Below are 18,156 nucleotides of genomic sequence, written 5' to 3' on the forward strand. Positions count from 1 at the left end.
CATGAGCGTTTACAATGGATCCCCAGCTGTATAACAACTCAACTGACTTAGGTGGCTACCCTTCTAGTCTACTCTGCCATTTTTACACTGGGTGGAGAGTAGACCCACCAGTTCACTGTGCTCCTTTGTGACATTATTAAGTAAAGCTTTCTACATCTTTTACCTATCTCAACATTTCTCAACAGATTTCTTTTTATTTTCTTTTTTAAGTCAGTCACTGGCTTGTTTCAGCAGAATGGATGAGAACAGCTAAGGCACAGGATAATGGCAGGTCAAAATAATGCTTTTTCCCACTGCAGTTAGGGAGGGGGGAGCTCCCCTGCCCATCCAGATCTGGGGAAGTGATGCCTCACTCAGCTTTTCCTCCCTCATAACCAGGGTGAGAGCTCCCTCTCCTGTTTCAAAACATTTCTCACCACTACTGTCTAAGAACCAACGCAGGAATGTAGCCGAGAATGCATCTGCCCGATGACATGCAAGCACAACTCAGCTCAGGAAGTTCTTAAATCTCTGATAAGAGTATGGCAGTTAATGCTAACTTTTCAAACTATAAAACATTTCCATTGCACAGATTTTTGGTACCAACCGTGGCAGGAAGGTCTGCACTGATAGTGATGCTGTGATTGCGTAAGTTGAAGTGCAAGTAATCAAAGAAAGCTCATTCCAGTGTAATTATCAGAACCCCTTAAGAATTAAAGGCAAATAAATAAAAATTAGAGGTTATTGCTTATTTAAAGAAGGGTTCAGCAATTACATAGCATGTAACACGAAGGATGGACTAATTCATTTATTCTAAATACGGCAGAGAAGAAAGTAATTGAGATTAAAATTTTTGTCTATAGGAGAGCCACAACCAAAGAGATTGCTTACACACTATCAAAAGAAAAAACAAACTCAGAGCTACAGATTTCACTGAATATATTATTCCTAAATAGCATAAACTATATTAATACTCCATGGGCACGTCCATGGGCATGTGTTTTTTCCCTCCTTCAATTAAAATATTGGATTTGAAACCAAAAAAAAACAAACTATGCAATCTATTTAAAAACAAAATTTGAATGAAAAGACAAATACTCATTCTTATTTGGGGTAGATTAAAAAATAAACCACTCAAAAACCAAATATATTTAGTCAGGCAATTCTGAGTCTGTGATAGATGAGTAATACTAGAATGAACGAATATATGATGAACTTAAAAGCAAAATTTCACTGTCATCATATAAATCAGCAAATAAATTAAAAAAAAAAAAAAAGCCCCATCAATATCTGAAAGAGAAATAATGCGAGCCAATGATCAATGAATTTAATGGAAGTCTTTCCAGTGACATTAATAACATTCAGAGCTGGCTTTTGTGCTCCAAGCTGATGGTGGTTTCAGGTGATACAATCATTTTCAAGCATTAAAACACAAGACGACAGCCCCGTCTGTTTGGCTGCTTGTCTGCGTTGGCAGCGTAGGGAGGGGGGAGAGGTGTTAAGATTGCTATTAGAGAAAGATGAAATATTACACCACTCCAGACAAGAACTGAGAGCCAGTAAAATATTTCTGGCAATGCCCTTGAGATAACCACCTGTCACATCACTAGAATGTGCTTCTGAGTTATTTTCTGATGTAGTTTCATTCCTAAGTCCCTATTTTCAGTATAACATATTACTTTTTAGTATCTGGTACACTATACAGCACATGTATTAATTTTCCTTCTTCCAATTGAATTTTTAATGAAGATAAATTATAATCATGACATTTACATCTCAATGATTTTCACAATTGAAACACTCTTATAATACCGGTGCACAAGCTGTAAATGGGTTACACAGCCAGATACTAAAGCAATCATTTTATCATTGTCAGAATGAACATAATGCCTACTGCAACCAATTGGACTTTTATGGGAACAGTTGGATCAGCTGTTTTTACATTGTAAGAATTGCAGTGAAGTGCCCATTATCTATCTCCACTGTCAAAGGACAAGGTACAATCTTTGTTATCGTTCTCAAGACTATGAAACTAGGTCTTGTAACACAGCCAACGTCAGATACAAAGGAGAGCCAAGGCCACAAAACGGTGTGGGTTGCAAGAGAGCCTAAAGATCACCTAGTTCCAAGCCCTGTGTCACGGCAGTGGCCAGCAAAAGGACCAAGAACATCAAATCCACAGAGGTGAGAAGTTATTCTTGGCCATGAAGAATGGAAGATCTGAAGTCACTGAAGGTACTAAAAGTGTAGATGAGTGAGATGGAGAAAAAAAAAAAAAAAGGAGAAGATTGCAAAAGCTATAATTGCAGAGAGATCTTATATGAAACAGCAGAACTGATGTGGGGAAAAAAAAAAAAAAAGAATAAAAATAAGGTAAACCAACACAGGCAGAGAACTTGGCCCATGAGCTCTAGCAACACACTATAAAAAGTTAGAAATTAGATCTTTACTATAGCCAGCTGAGTAACTAGGACAAGATTCTTTCTGCAAGTACTCACCGTTATTTCTAGTACCCAGAGGTTAGATGGGTTTGCTTCTGCCTCAAGCCCTCAGGTCACTCAGTCCTTTGTTGTTGCAAGCTGCCTCACTACCTTGGCTTTCTCATAACGTTTTTTTGTGCATTAGCTACTGTTTCTTCAGTCTGCGTGCTAGCTGTCTGATCTATGTAGAAATTCTATCAGGAAGAGAGGAACACGCCTACATTCCCTGACCTAGTCCATGAGACAAAGAGCACAAAGAATACTGGCTTTTTTTTTGTTTGTTTGCTTTGTTTTTAAATTGAGCCTTAGGTATAATACCATCATTAAGCACTGAAAATATCATTTGGGTGAGAAGCCAGTGGATACCTCTGTACTGGATGTGCCTGGGATGGAGTTAACATTCCCCACAGCAGCTCATAGAGCGCCGTGCTTGGCACTCATAGTCCTGTGGAGTAATCACATTACCTTTGTGATAACACACAGCATAGACTACAACATTCCTATCTTCAAAGGCAAACTGAGCACGTCTTCATTCCCTTCATCCTCTTTTGGGCACATCTTCTAGGCTGATATCAATCCAGAGTCTGCTGTCTAAAGAACGCCCTCAGAAGCCAAGATGTTTCTTGAGGATGGAGAGGGATTGCACAGTATGACAAACCTGATGGCTTCGTAGCTCAGAGCACAATTGTCAAAATGGTAACTAAGTAATAAGAGTTCAGTGAGATTCATCATCGTCCTCCATGCTCCAACATAAAGCCAGAATAAACTTGATTCAACAGTACTAGACATATCCCCGTGGAACTTGTCAGAGAATCTGGCTTTATTCCCAATTAGATTTGGAGAAAATCAACTGCAGATTTATTTTTTTTTCTGTTGCATCTAATAACTCAGAGCAGATCTGAACTGATCTAATAGCTCAGCTGGTCACATCGGTAAAATCCCAACATCACTCAGCTTGGAAAGCATCAGACCTACAGAAAAGACAGAAGGTTTATACTGATATAAAAACTTCCTTAAAATAATTTTTGCCCCTTTGTGATGTACTAAGTTCCCAGATCTGCTTAACCAGAGTTACACTAGTAAATCTTTTTATGTTTTTGAAGAAAAATAAACAGTAAAGGTTAAGGATGGGAATATGCTATTTAAAAGAAAAGAGCAAATATTTCCCGCCCGCTATTTAAACATTCAGTGGGCAGATAAACACAAGAAAACCCATTGTTTCTGTTCACATGAGCATTACCCAGAGCCTGCATGATGTGCAGAGACAAAATCTTAAGTCTACAAGCTTTTTCAGCTTGACACCCTTTCCCCTCAAAACACAGTTTACTCATTCTTTAAAAAAGCCTACTACGACCCCCAAAACACTTTTTTGTATTAAAAACTAGAAATGTGGAAAATGACATTATGCATGGTGAAAGCTGGTGATGCAGGAAATTTCATTCAACGAGCAGGTATGCAAAAAGTTTGGCATTGACAACTGAAACAAAGGGAACAGTGAGAAGAGAGGCTGTGAAAATGTACTGTTGATGACTCCTGGCTCAGTGTTGAACCCTTAGGTGAGTGCCGATGTGGTTCCTGAATGCTAGTGAGATGCTTAATATTATCTAGGACCTTGGCTGATTTCCTGACTAGAGAAAATAGCAAGGAAAAGAAATACAAAACAGCATTTGCAGATCTGGGAGAGATAGTACCCAGCATTGCTATACGAGGGGGGAAAAAAGAGAAAAACCAACGACCTACAGAACAATCTGGCATAAATTCCCCCAGAGCCACAATTTGAAGGATGACAAAAATTGTTCCCTATGGCAAAGAGCAGAGGTTTGGCAGCAGGTTACAACCATGAACATTACAGCATTCACTCTACAGAGCATCAACAGAGAAGAGACTGTCATCCACGAGGAGAGCCCACAAGGACTGCTCAAGAGGCGACCAAAGTGCGTCATCCTGTTCTCTCATTCATCTTACGCTGCATTCAAGACATTTTTATTCCACTGAGTTGAATCCTTACTTGAAATATGAAGTATTCAGTCCAGTTTTACACCTACAGCAAGAAATATTTTGTGACAAATATTCAAGTTTAATGTATTTTCATATTTAATATCTTTAGATCAGTGTCCCAGTGATTAAGAGTACCATGGTCTATTATTATCAGCCATTAAGAAAATGTACTTTATCAATAAGTACATAAGAAATAAAAATTTGTATAATCAGCAGTATTGGGAACTAAATCTGGAAGGACAACTTTAAACCACATTTAGGATGGCCTCTTGTTTTGAATCTTCTGAAACCTAAATTTTCTGCTTTTAAAGACAGAAAGCACTCTCTGGTTTTAAAACTCAGTCTAAAGGTGACACCATTGTAACAATCCTTTAGCCATAGAGTTGTTAAAAGTATGATAAAGTAGCAAGCTAAGGCTTGAAAACACTAGAGATAAAAAAAAAAAAAAACAAAACTGGCTTTCAAAAATATCAGCCCTGCATATCAAAACATAATTTTCAATGTAATTGAGAATCCTACTTGATTGTACAACCACAAATTCAGGTGCTTTAAGCTAATCAACTTTACTATTAACTTCTATGTTAGTAAAATGTCTATGCATATACAACTGTTATTTCTAAACCATTTAATACATAACATGAGTCTGATTACGTATCTTCTCACCAAACAATGCAAAAGAACAAAAGCTATGAGAAGCTGCCTTACCTACCAACTTCAACATGTATTCAGAGGAGGAAGACTTTGGCTTTCTTTTAGAGCAAAAACCTCTCAGAACTCTGGGATTTTTTTTTGTATTTGAATAACCTACTCAACTTCACGTGAACACGTCAATACAAGTGGCTCAGGGATAAGGAGCCAACCTTAAATCTTCTCTGCTTGTCAAAGGCCACCTTACACAAGTCTGATAACACCAGATAGCAAGTTTTACAGTTAGTGCGAGACTTCACTACCTGTTGAGTTTTCAAAGGAAAATGCCAGACAAAATGTTGTCTGGAAAAAATGCCAATCCTGATCAACTTTGGAAGTGCTTTTGTGGCTGTGTAAACATGGATAAACTCCTCAAGAGTAGTTCATCTATGGGCAAATACAATTCTGTAACAATACCAAGGTCAACAATGTGCTGAGTAAGTATCACTGGCAAGTCAAAATGCCTGAGGGCACCTTGAGCTCATATACCCAATTTTCCACTGTGTCAAAAATTATATGAGAAGCCAATACATCCTGCAACCTTCCATCTCTTCCCTTTTTGTAAAATCCTCACCCTTCCACCACCCCATCTTCAAAATCCCCTCACACTCTTGGCACACTTCCCAGAGCCCATGATGAGGTTCATTAAAGAAGGAGAATACTGATTTGGGGTGATCTGGTCTGCATTAGCTGAAAATACAGCTCTACCTCATTCAACTTTGTTCAAGGAATCTGTGATAAGCAGAGCATGAATAAGATAAGAAGCCCTTACATATCAAATTTCTTCCTTCAGGTCAAAAAAGGCAAGTGGAAGAAAAGAGCCCTCTCCCTGAATATTGTGTCTTCAGTAATACCAGACTGGACCCATGCTGATAACCATCTTGCAACACAGAAGGCAACCTCTTAATAAACACTAAACCCTTCTAATCTGAAAGATTGCAATCATCCTAATTACCAGAAATTAAATCGTTCAATGAAGGCTTATAAAAGTGTAAGTCCCTGCGTGCATAGAGAAATGCAATATAAATTTGCCTTTCTTTTTATTTTGACAGGGCATAATCTGCTGGGTAGCATTGTAGTACACATGAGATTTGATACAGATGTCCAAAAATATAGATAATTACTAAAAATAGACCTCATTAAAAACCATTTGCAAGATTTCGCCATAAATGTAACTAGATTTCTCCAATGAAATTTGTATTTCTTCCTGCAAGTGCCTGTGGCATGTTAATTACTCAGAGACTGTTGTGTTATTGAATGCTTTTGTAGAAGATATTTTCTTTCTAGCTTTTACATACAAACAGGATTTAAAACTCATAGTTGTTTTAGAATATAGGTGAACACTGGAAGGACACGTGCCTTAAAAATTTCCTGGTAATAATCTAACTGCACTGTCCAGCACATCGTGCAATTATGTATGTCCAGCCAAAAAGAGTCCTGTTGCCAGGGAAGTGGGAATTCTGTTATGTTAGTGACAACAGCTAGATAATGCAAGTTTGTGATGAGAAAACTCTTATGGCAAAGTAACTACTAAAAAACAAAAGATTATATTGTGCTATGCATTCTTTTTTCAAGGGGAATGAAGTGTTATTTTCCTCAGACATCTTTCTGGCTGCAGCAAAGGATCAGAGCATCACGCTAGAGAGAGGTTGAAATTCACAGCTTCAGCTGTTATGCCCCAGAAGTCCCTCTTCAGAGGTTTTTCTCCCTTACCCAGACAAAAAGCACATCCTTTCATGTTGTTAACCTGCATCACTGGATTTTGAATTCCTGCTGCCATACTCCAAAAAGTCTGCAGATGACACAGAAGATCATTCAGGTCACAAGTGTTCCTGTTGAGCTGTAGTCTCTTTTGGATTACATCATTTGGAAAGCAGTCCAAACTCTTTGTCTGAGCCTCCTAGATGCCCTGCAGCATACAAGATTTAGATAGCTGCCCAACTAGCAAGGTACCAAACCTGCTGACACTCCTGAGTCCATCCTAACAGAGGTGCAGCTATTAGGGGTCAGAAAGAAAGAGCAGAATAAAATATCTAGTAATAAAATCAGGAGTCAAAGACAACTAAACACACTCAGAAACTTTCTCTCCTCTCTGAAACAAATGTTTTCTCAGCTAAAAAAATTATTAAGTTGTAATTTCAAACTTTTTAAAGTCTGCTCAATGTTGGAAGGAATGTTTTATTATCCAAGCAAAGAAAAGAAGCAAAGAATGTAATCATGGAACTATTGTAGTGGCTCTGCTGCATGTAAGATTTTTAAAATCCTGAAATGGGAGGAGACCAGAAAGGAAATGGGCTAAACTTCCCTGCAATAGCAAGGATTTAGACTTAACGACCCAGAGGACTTCATTTCTGTCTTGTTCTTTATGCCCTTACAATAATTGGAAACTACTACACATCTGTGGGATGACTTCCAGGTAAATTTAGAGTACATGTGCAGACATATTAAAAAGTAAGAGCATGCAGTACCATCCAAACTATGATTAGAACTACATTAATCCTTTTTTCAAAGGCTTCATATGAAAGAAAAGATGGGCACTTGCATTTTCATGACTCTGTGATACATCACTCTGTGAATAATGGCTGCAAATAAATATCCCATCCATGGAATTTTAATCTTCCTCCCATTTAAAGTTTATAAGGGTACTGGTACCAGCAGATTTATATTCCCCACCCAGCCAGCTTCATCACATGAAAAATCCTGGCATTCAATTGCATTAAATGGCAATCAGTCAGTCTTCTTCTAATCTGATGGTTAATATATCATGTCAAAAGTTCTCTTACGAAGAAGATTGAATTGGAATTTCATCTATAACATTAATTTAATGCATTACGATAATGAGTCCCAATCCCAGCCCTGAAGCTTCAAGGAAGCTTGGATATGGAAACGTACCTGCACCCAAGATTTCTGCCTCAAGCCACCTGCTATGCGATAGGCCAAACCACAATCTCTACATTCATCTCTGTCTGAACATGGGAGAAATTGAGATTTTACAAAGATGGATACCTGTGTTCAAGAACCTCAACAGCTGCTCCATTACTTTCTTCACTTACAGGCACAGGTTCTCCCATGTTAGAAGATTTTGTGAAAACAGATCTCTTCAAAGGTTAGAGGATGCCAGTAGTCAGTTGTCTACACTTCAAAAGGCATCATATTTGGAGCTCAGCTGGTGAACAAAGCCACCTTCTGGGAGTTATTAAACTGGTTTCCAGAACCACAGAATTTTTGTATGCTGGCCATTTTGGCTTTTCTCAAGCAGTTTTTTTCCCAAAACGCTTCAAGCAAATTATCACATGCACCAGAGGCAGCAAAAAAAAAAATCTACTGTAGATTTAAAAATTATTTTTCCTTCAGAACACAGTCCAATGTTACCATTATGTCTGTAAACAGAAAAACAGCATGATACTTACCAGAGAGGTGTAGAGCACCATCTGAGTGCTAACTGTCAAACTATAAGCCTAGTGATATCTTCTAGGATAACGAAAGCATGGGGAGATTTTGCTAACCATATCCATGTGCAGCACAGCTACAATCAATCATTTCAGATGATAACTATCAAATTGAATGTAACTGACAGTCATTAACACCACTTATGGATGAGTCTCTAAGGAAAGATAATTTTGTGCTGTCCTTCAGCTTTCTGGGAGACAATTCATGCAAGAGACAGTTGCACATCTGACATCCCCTTCCTGCCAACTCTAATTGCTTATTTTTCTTGAGCTACACCCTTGTAGCCGAGCTTTACAGGTCTCTTGCTGTGCTCCTGCCCTTTAACTGGGTCTTTGATGGCTAACCCTTTACCAGATTACTGTATTTGAAAGTGGAACAAAATTTTTTTCCCATTAAAAGTTAATCAGGCTGTTGTAGTAAGAGCATGTAACAGCTTGCAGTCTCAGATCCAGTAGTATCTAAGTTCATATACAAAAATAATGAAACTCATGGCATGGAGTCAAGTCCCGTTCTTCATCAATTGATTTCTCCGTGATTATTCAACTTTGTCTCCCTTACATGTTGGACAGTGATAGGAAAATGACGTGCTGGAAAATGAATTATTTACTGTTACTGGATTATGACTTAGGATAAGTACAAATGACTGTAGTCTAGTCGTAATGTGCTTTCTGTCCTGAGCAAATTCCAAAAATTAAAAGAAAAAAAATCTATTTTACCACATTATTACTAGAAGATAACATTCACACAAAGGTGACAGACTAGTAAATATGTATATAGATATCAATAACTTCAAATGTACTGTTTTTCTGTAAAGTAAAATATAAAGGAACATTATCACAGATAATTTTTCTTCCAAAGAGCATTCTAAAGTGCTTTACAGACTAGAATAATATAATCACTAAACTAAAAAGCTTGTAATGGAAGAGACAAAATATAGAATTAAGAGACTCGGACAAGTGAGAAAAGCTGCTGTCTAATGATATTTTAAAAGATACAGCAAGTCAATGAGGCAGAGGCTCCAAAAGACTGTTCCAGATGGCAGTGTCTTCAGAGGAATAGTTTTACAGCAAAGGCACAGTTGTGGGATAGCACAGTGAAGACATGGTTGTCAGTCTAGTCAAAGGAGCAGAGAGGATGGAAGCAAGTAGAATAGATGACAAAGTAGGATGCAGTGCAAACATGTCCCAGAGCTCATTTTCTACCCTGTGTTCAGTAGTGAGACCACAAGGACTAGCACTATAGCACTTTCTGCTTTTACATTCACTCTTTTCTTGAATTACCTTACTAACTTCAATTTCACCATTTTTGGACACAATGCCAACATGCATATCAGCTGCAATGTCCAGATTTATAAATCCAATACCAATAACAACTGCAATGACCATAACAAGATCTACTGGAGGAGATGACAAGTACAAAACATTTTCAAACTATACCTTAAACTGAAGAAAAAAAATTATACTGGAAAAATAAAGGCAATAAAACCATACATTTTCTGAAGTACATGAACAGCATCGTTTGGAAAATTGCACAGCCAAGAGTGAGTATGTTCAGTTATAGTTGTTCTGATGGCTCAGATCAGGCTATATGAGGAGGGGGAAAAAAAGGGATTTAAAAGAATGCCATTAAATATTGCTTTTTCTTTATATAGTACTGCCTCTCTAAGATAATTCCAAAATTATTTGGAAATGATGATTTTGGTAACCTCTATTCAGACTAATTTCCGTTGCCAGAAGAATTGCAAAGCTTTTTATGAACCAGAGGCCATCTCTCCCCCTCAGCCTTTTGGTTATCGGGAAGAAATAGACAGTCAGCTCATTTTTGAACTCCATTTCATTGTTTGTGAAACACAACTAGCCTGCAGCTAAGCTAACCCTGCCTCTACAAATGTGTCCAGCAGGCTTCACCAGAAACCTTTTTGCATAAAACTCGCTCCTGATTGCTTTATTTCCTGATGGGTGTTGAGGAAAACTGCAACATCCCAACAACCTGGAATTCTTCCGCGCATTTTAGTAAGAAAGCTCTGAATGCATGACTGGGGAGCTGGGGAACCCTCATCCTTAAGATGAGACTAGATGGTCTAAAAAGAGAGATTAATGGCATTGTTCGGTTACATACCTAAACTCTCTTCAGTATTTCATCTAAAAGTTGCATCATGTAGAAATAACACCTAAGGAAATGTTCACACCACCTCCGGCAAAGCTGGCCTGTTGCATTGCAGACAATCCTACAGTCTCTACCAACATCTTCCTAACGTGGGTGGTTGTTTTTTCATAACCAAAGAACACAAACAAAAGCAATTAAAACAAAGAGGAAAAAACAGGTATTATTATGCCACAGTAGAGCATTGTCTCAATAGAAAAACAGGGTAGAGCTCACTGTCTAGCTTCAACTATGGTAGGAAACTGAGCCATCCCTACCTTTAATTTCCAATAAAAATTATTTTGCTTTGCATAAGTCAAGGGGAAAAAGAGGTGAATTGCTGTGAAATATGCTGCTAGACAATGTAGTGTTTTAGAAGATTCCTTTGTATTTAAATAGAATGAGCTTACTGTAAATCATAAGCTTAAAAGTTTTAAAGTTGTAATTGGATCAGCAGAGCTCTGACAGGTTTCAGGTTTTTATAGCAGCCGTGGATCTAAAAGAATGGATTTCTTAAAGAGGCACACAAGAGACAAGCAACAGAAAAGATCCGGTCTGGGATATATTTTCAAAGGAATTTCAAATAGACTATCAATCCCTTAATGCTCTTTTTGTATTATCAGTAAACAGTTTAAACTTCAGAATGCAACATACCCTACTTTGCCAGCTTATTCTCACTGCACCTAAGACCCCATTATTTGACAGATGACTAAGGACTTAGCTGATTGTCTGCAGCATTTGATATACAATCTTGACAAGCATAGTCTATTAAATTAGAAGCATGCCAGCTGAAGTGAGTGACAGAGATGCTCAGAGACACAATTAAAGAAGTGAATAAAAAACAAATAGTAAGATTTTCACCTATGTGTCTTATACACAGTTGACTTTTAAAAAGACTTTTATCTTTCAAAGATAATTATTATATCCCATAAACAAGTCAGGAGTACATTGTAACCTTAGTTGGTAATTAAGATTCCACAGAGTGACATGCTGAATTTCATAGCAGATGCTTATAATCCTGTCCCTAAAATCCATTTATCTAAGTCTGAATGACTTTCACTAGGACTTAGATACCCAAGTCACTGAGATGCTTTTGAAAAACAAACTCAAAAGCACTACAGATGAAACTGTAGGCATCTCTTCAACAGACAGAGTGATACTTTCCTGTTACTAAAATAGAAAATACCATAAAATACCTCTCTGAATAACAGTGAGAGTGTATACCTGTGCTGACACTTTCTAAATAAAGGATCGAGTCTTGAGATGTTACCTTGCTGCAGCCTTTTGAAGTAACCTCTTCGAGGACTGGAGAACCTTTGTATCCTGTAATATCAGTAACAATCATAACAAGAAGTTAGATTTTTCTCTCCTGGATATGCAAGGTAAATCAGATCCCAGCTATCAGCATTCAAAGCATGCAAAGGGCACAAGCAAAGGAAGGCCGCCTGTCAGGCTGAAAAGAAAAAGTGCTGCTGGAAAGGACTTCATAAAGTGGCAATTGCTAATGTAGCAAGAGAGAAAGAGCAGTATGTTTGTCTAAAATACAAGCAGAAGTATTTGGGCAAGATGTCCTTCAACAGGAAATCACACTAGTTAGATCAAGGATTGAGTTACCTTTCCAGTTTGTAGAGTAATTAGCTTTACCATGAAGCAAATATATGATGTAATTGACAATCCAATACAGCCTTGATCTTACTTCATCTTGTTGTTTTCTGAGGAGGAAGGGGTATTAGTTCATAATTAAATATTTTTTAAAGACTGCATATCTGTAGAATCATAGAATGTTTTGGGTTGGAAGGGACCATTTAGAACCAATATCTCTTGGCAGTGACACTCCCCACCAGCTCAGGCTTTCCAGAGCCCATCCATGTCCTTGGACACCTCCAAGATGAGGCACCCAGAGCTCTCTAGGCAGCAGTGCCAGGGCCTCACCACTCTGTGAGTGCAGAATTTCCTCTCAATACCTAATCAAAATAGATAAATGTGTTCCTATCATTTTAATTATACAACATTATCAAGCCACACAGGAGTGACTCTTCTCTCTGTAAGTTTCCCTCAGTTTCACTTGTTTAATGATCCAAACATTAGTAAAAACCAATGATGACATTAAAAGAATTTCTGGAAAAAACAAAAAAAAAAGCAAAAAAAACCCACACAAATTCAGAAGTTACATTTTATTTTCTGGAAACTGCTGTCATGCAGAGAATTAGTATTTGCTTTTGCAGTTTGTGCCCCTGCCAAACCAGACCTCTGTCAGTTTTGGTGTGAGAAGCATGCAATTACATGACTTCACCACTGGAAATAGGGTACTAAGTTTTCCTTCTCAGCATATTTTATCACCATTTACTTCAGTAAACACAGTATACTAATGCATTTATCCAACCTTCAGTAAGGAGCTCAAAACTGGACTGTACAAATCATGGGTAGATGATGTTTTTGCCTTCTGGCTATGGACAGCTGCACTCAAAGTTACAAGAAAAGCAAAGGAAGATTCTAAATTAAGATTTCAATTTCTCCCTTTCCGTAGCTTATCACTAATTTTTCTGATCTCATTGGAATTCCCTCCTCTTCTCTTTTCTAAATTTATTAATTTAGAGTCTGAAAACAGATGACACTTCAAGTTCATTTCATTTTGATGTCCTAATGTTGAGCAGTAATCATACATGACTTTCCATTTTCAGTCAATGGTATCCAAGCGGTCTTTGACCAACCAGGCCAGGTGAGGCCTATCTTTTAAGTCCTGGCAATTTTAGGCAGACTGAGCTAGACTGACCGGCAAGCTTTTACATTGAGCTGAATGAGACCTTCAAACACTTTCTGTAGACTGTTCCATGAAGAATGCTTTTTTTTTGGTATTTAAATTCCTAGAAATCAGACAGTAATGAGGAACAAGACTGATAGCATAGTTGCATGATTCATATTATTTGATTTCATTTCTATTTCAGTGAGTAAGTATTCCATAAAGTTATTGTTTTTATGGACTTGAGAAGATATAATCTCTGCATAGTCATCCTTCATTACTCGAAGGAAGCCTGGAACACATTTCAATGGGCTTACAAATTAAAAATATATGAAGGCAGCCATGGTAACTGTGACCATGCGCATGCAAGTAGCCTTGTAGCCTTCCCAGATAAAACAAGACTTAGTTTGCATTTCAGAGAAAGAGCTGCAAGTTATATTATGGGTGTTAGGGAGTAAGCTGCAACATAGCTTTAAAATGTTAAATGCAAGTTGAGCACATGCATGAAATCTTCACAGTTATTATCAAAGCTAAAAGTAAAGACTTAGCTGTAAAAGGCTACATAAATATGATAGTCCTATTTCTGAAGCAACACATCTTTGGCAAAATAATAACAGGCAGATGTAGGACAAGGCAGTAAAGTAATATAATCTGAATCACGATTGCTACAGCACAAATATTATATTCATGTATTTCCTTATTAGAGTTCACAAAATATTGAACTGCACTTGTTCTATTTCGGTTACAATATTGAAAAACCATCCAAATATAAAAGTATCAACCGCTACTGTTATTAATGCAATCAATTCAGATATGAGCTCAGATGTTATTGTTAAGATTTTATTTCCAACTTTATTATATTCTACTACCACTTTTTCAGTCTTAAATAATGACAAATATTAAGTTTATAAGAGTTGCTGATAATTGCAAAAGAAAACAATGAAATCACATTAAACTGATAAACCCTGAAATTACTACACCTGGGATAGGAATTGGAATAAAGAGCAATATTCCACTGTAAGCTGAATCCTTCAACTTACGCATGTTTTTATTTAAGAGCCATCACTTCCTTGCACAATAGCTAGAATCACTGGGGATGTAGCCTTTGTAGGATTTTTTAATTACTTCATTCATCTTGATGATCTTTTAGATTTACTGAAGTAATCTATGAGAGTGTTATTTTAATGAAATTGCAGTGACTTATTACCATTCCACCGCCCAGAATTCCTTACTGCTAACATTAAATAATCCACTAAAAATTTACGAGTTTGTTTGGCCGGTGTTTGTAGCAATGCCAGAATGCTGACACTCACTGATCAAGAGCACTTCTTACTCCAAACAGTCTCAAGTCTGTGATAGCTATGCAGTATTTTAACATATTTATCCTAGAAAAAATCACTACAAAATTCAGATTTTTTGTCTTAATATTAACTTGATTTGCTTATAGGCGCAAGCTCTAGGACTCAATTTAAGTATATGATTTTAATTATATATCATTTTAAATTCCCTTTGCGTTTTTAACTAATTTCATTAACTTGCTTTTAAAAAAATTATTCATTTCCCTGTAGCAGAAGCTGTGGATCTTCCAGACTGACACTAATTTCCATCCTTGTTCACTAGCAGTAAGTTTCCCCATCTCACGTACATTGAAGCTGGAGCCAACGGAACCTAGCATAGTGCGGTGCTCCAGCTCTGGTTCCAGTTCTGATAAAACAAGAAAGAATTGGATGTCTCAGAGGCAGAGCAGCTGCTAAAGCTCAAAAAACTCCTGTGTTTAATAATATTAGAAGCTCGTTTGGTAAAACTAACATTCTGCACTCATACATTAACCTACTTGTTTTGTTAGCACAATACCATCTCACAGACCAGATACTGCACATGCTCTTTCCTTCTTTCCCTTACCATCAATATTACAGCTGCTCTACAAATCACCACCTTTTGTGAAAAGGAGGACAGAAATTCTCTCCAAAATCCCTAGGAGCACTTGTTTTATTACCTGAGCAAAAAGGTTTCCTACCAAATTCACAGATGTTTTATGTTCATCGGAACCACAAAGCACGGTATAGTATGGACAATCTCTCCTCAAGAGATAGTTTTAATATAATTTTAATGAGCCTATAGTTCAAATACATATTTGTTTCTCATTTAGCCTCCTTGCCTGTTAGATATCATTACTATTCATTAAACTGCATTTTCAACCTCAAAAAGACACTTAAGGAGAGGGAGCTTCTTGAAAGAACTTAGGCAAGAAGTATAAGCTTCTTAAACTGCAGTCACTTTAGATATATTCTCAGGCAGAAAAGAATATCAAGGAAATCTAGACCATGAAAAAAACAAAGATTAGCAATTTTATACATAATAGACTACATATATACACACACACACACACGTCATTACTTCTATGCTATAAAAGACAGTCTCACAGATAATTACTCAAAAGCACTATATATACATTTCAGTCTCACATGGGTGGTTTAGTCCAGAAGTTTAACCAAAGGTCAGCTACCCAAGGCCACGTTTACAGCCTAAAAAAGAAAAAATTGCCAAATTGTAGATTCTACTGGGATTAACAGGACAACTTGAATCTGCATCTATTTATTTATTGTGCTTTTATTGTGATGACCTGAGGATGAGAACAGGCACTGAGACTGGTGCAGCCTCAGTGCTCAAGCCATAACAAGGACTTACATTTGAAGCACTTCTTTCTCTAGCAAGCAAGAGCTTAGCAAAGTTTGAAAATGTCACTGAATGTGCCATTTTTGGTTTGTGGAGTAATTTCCATGTTAATTTCATCACAGATTCCAACTTTGGGTGGGATTAAGCACTCATCTTCATATTTCCCACCTAAGAACCCCTTCTTTTAAGTTCCACTTTATTCGAAAGTCAGAAAAGATTGGGGATCTATTGTCCAAAACTTCCTGGTTGCATAGAAGTTCTCTGTTAAAATCTGGGCATATCAGCAATGATGGTAAGCAGCACATCATTAAGTTACAAGCAGGAGCACCTGGGAAAATTTGAGGAGAAATCTCTAAGCTGAAATTTAACCAATAAATGAATGGGACGACATGGAAAGCATGCCTAAAGGCACTTTAATACAATTCCTTTCAGATTTAATTCCTCTTTTTCCTAGTAGATTTCTGAGTCTAGTACAATAGGAACAACTATAAGACTGCAAATAAAGACGACAGGAAATTCCTTCCTTGATGATGAAACTTGAAACAGCAGTGCTAAAAAATTATTAGTCATTTCTTCTCCTTTTCAGTTTGCAGACCCATTGATTACCTTCAAATATCTTTGGTTTTCAGGAAGTTGGTATTTTGCTTCTCAGCCACTAAGATATTTTTTGTTAGACATTTTATTAAACACAGAGTATTTCAACATAAAGGTGAAGTCATTTTGTCTTGGATTGATTTTAGTGCAGTATTTATATTGATTATTTAGAATCACAGGCTATAACAGTTAAAGAAATATGGTTTTTTTTCTTTGATCAGACTGAGTAGCATAATAAATGAAAGGAATACACTCTGTGAACATCTTTAACTATTGTTTCATAATTTAAAAATAGAGATAGAATGCCATCTACTTGTTAGTTCCCAATATTGCTAGCTGAAGAAAAAGAGCTAGACTGTTTGCTTTACTGCACTTTCTACTGCATACCTTGACTAATCTGTTAGTTAAAGCAGATTAACTAACATAATTAACGTTAGTTAATTAATGTGATGAGAATTATATGGGGGAAAGGGAGGTGAGATATAACCACAAAATTAGCATTCACCTGATCAGTTTGATGCATCAACAATACAACACAGCAGAGCTCTCTCCCTTTCAAACACATTCATTCAACCCCAAATGTCATTTCAGAACTAAGAGGCACTCTCTGACATTTTCTTTTCTATAATCCAGGTCTTGATCAGGAATTCATATTACAGAAAGTATAGAAGCAACAAGGATAATGATCAGAGATGGTGTTTGTGCTGCAATACAGTTTGTACCGTAGTGTTTGTCTCTGGAGACTTCATAAGAACACACTGGTTCCTGAAATTCCAGGATGGCTGTTAGCAACTGGGCACAACAGTGAAAAGTTGTTAATCAAGTCAAGGGCAGAAAAAAAAAAAACAAACCAATTATCCCTGTTGTGTCAATGCTTTCATCACAGAACCCAAAATCAAAAGTTGACCGGAGAAATCTAGAAAAAGAACTTATTAACTCATATGAACAAAGGAGGGCATATATTTAAATATGTGAACTTTACTTACTGAAGTCTATAGTGGTTCTGTACCAGCTCCATTTGCACCTCAACATAATCTTCATTTGTGTCTGTTAGTCCAAAAAAAACCACAAAACCATGACAATTTGTAATTTTTTGGGGGTTTTTTTTGAACTAACAGAAGAACCTCACTAACAAACCACGACCTGCTTCAGTCAGAGAATTCTGTTAGCTGGAACTCAAAGATCCCTGGACTGCTCTACCTAATATATTTGAATAAAATGTCTTTAAAAAAAATAAATAAAGAAAATAAACAAAAAAAACCCCACCATATTCCCTATGGACAAGTAGCCATCAGTGTGAATAAACGCCACAGAAATAAGATCCATAAATCCAGTGTGTTAAGTTGTCACATCATTAGTTTTTCTAACACTTTTACCTTTCTTTATGTATACTTACTTGGAAGCTCTATA

General features: G+C 37.0%; 2 long non-coding RNA genes across 9 annotated transcripts in view; both read right to left on the reverse strand.

Annotated features, from left to right (window-relative positions):
• Positions 1-1,350: 1,350 nt before the first annotated feature.
• Positions 1,351-18,156, reverse strand: part of LOC125697806 (uncharacterized) — a 51,087-nt gene continuing 34,281 nt past the window's right edge. For 4 of the 8 annotated variants that reach the window (XR_007378934.1, XR_007378935.1, XR_007378936.1 and 1 more), the window contains 3 exons: positions 12,007-12,059; positions 6,858-9,181; positions 1,351-3,430 (listed from right to left, as the gene is read on the reverse strand). This is a non-coding gene — a long non-coding RNA (uncharacterized LOC125697806). The remainder of the gene's footprint in view (positions 3,431-6,857; positions 9,182-12,006; positions 12,060-18,156) is intronic. The other 4 variants (XR_007378939.1, XR_007378933.1, XR_007378938.1 and 1 more) reach the window with 4 other exon arrangements.
• Positions 14,091-17,757, reverse strand: LOC125697812 (uncharacterized). The gene is made up of 3 exons (XR_007378946.1): positions 17,733-17,757; positions 15,929-16,001; positions 14,091-15,180 (listed from the first exon to the last, which is right to left on the reverse strand). It is a non-coding gene; the product is annotated as an uncharacterized LOC125697812 (long non-coding RNA).

The sequence above is a fragment of the Lagopus muta genome, chromosome 9 (assembly GCF_023343835.1).
Source record: "Lagopus muta isolate bLagMut1 chromosome 9, bLagMut1 primary, whole genome shotgun sequence".
Lineage (NCBI taxonomy): Eukaryota > Metazoa > Chordata > Aves > Galliformes > Phasianidae > Lagopus > Lagopus muta.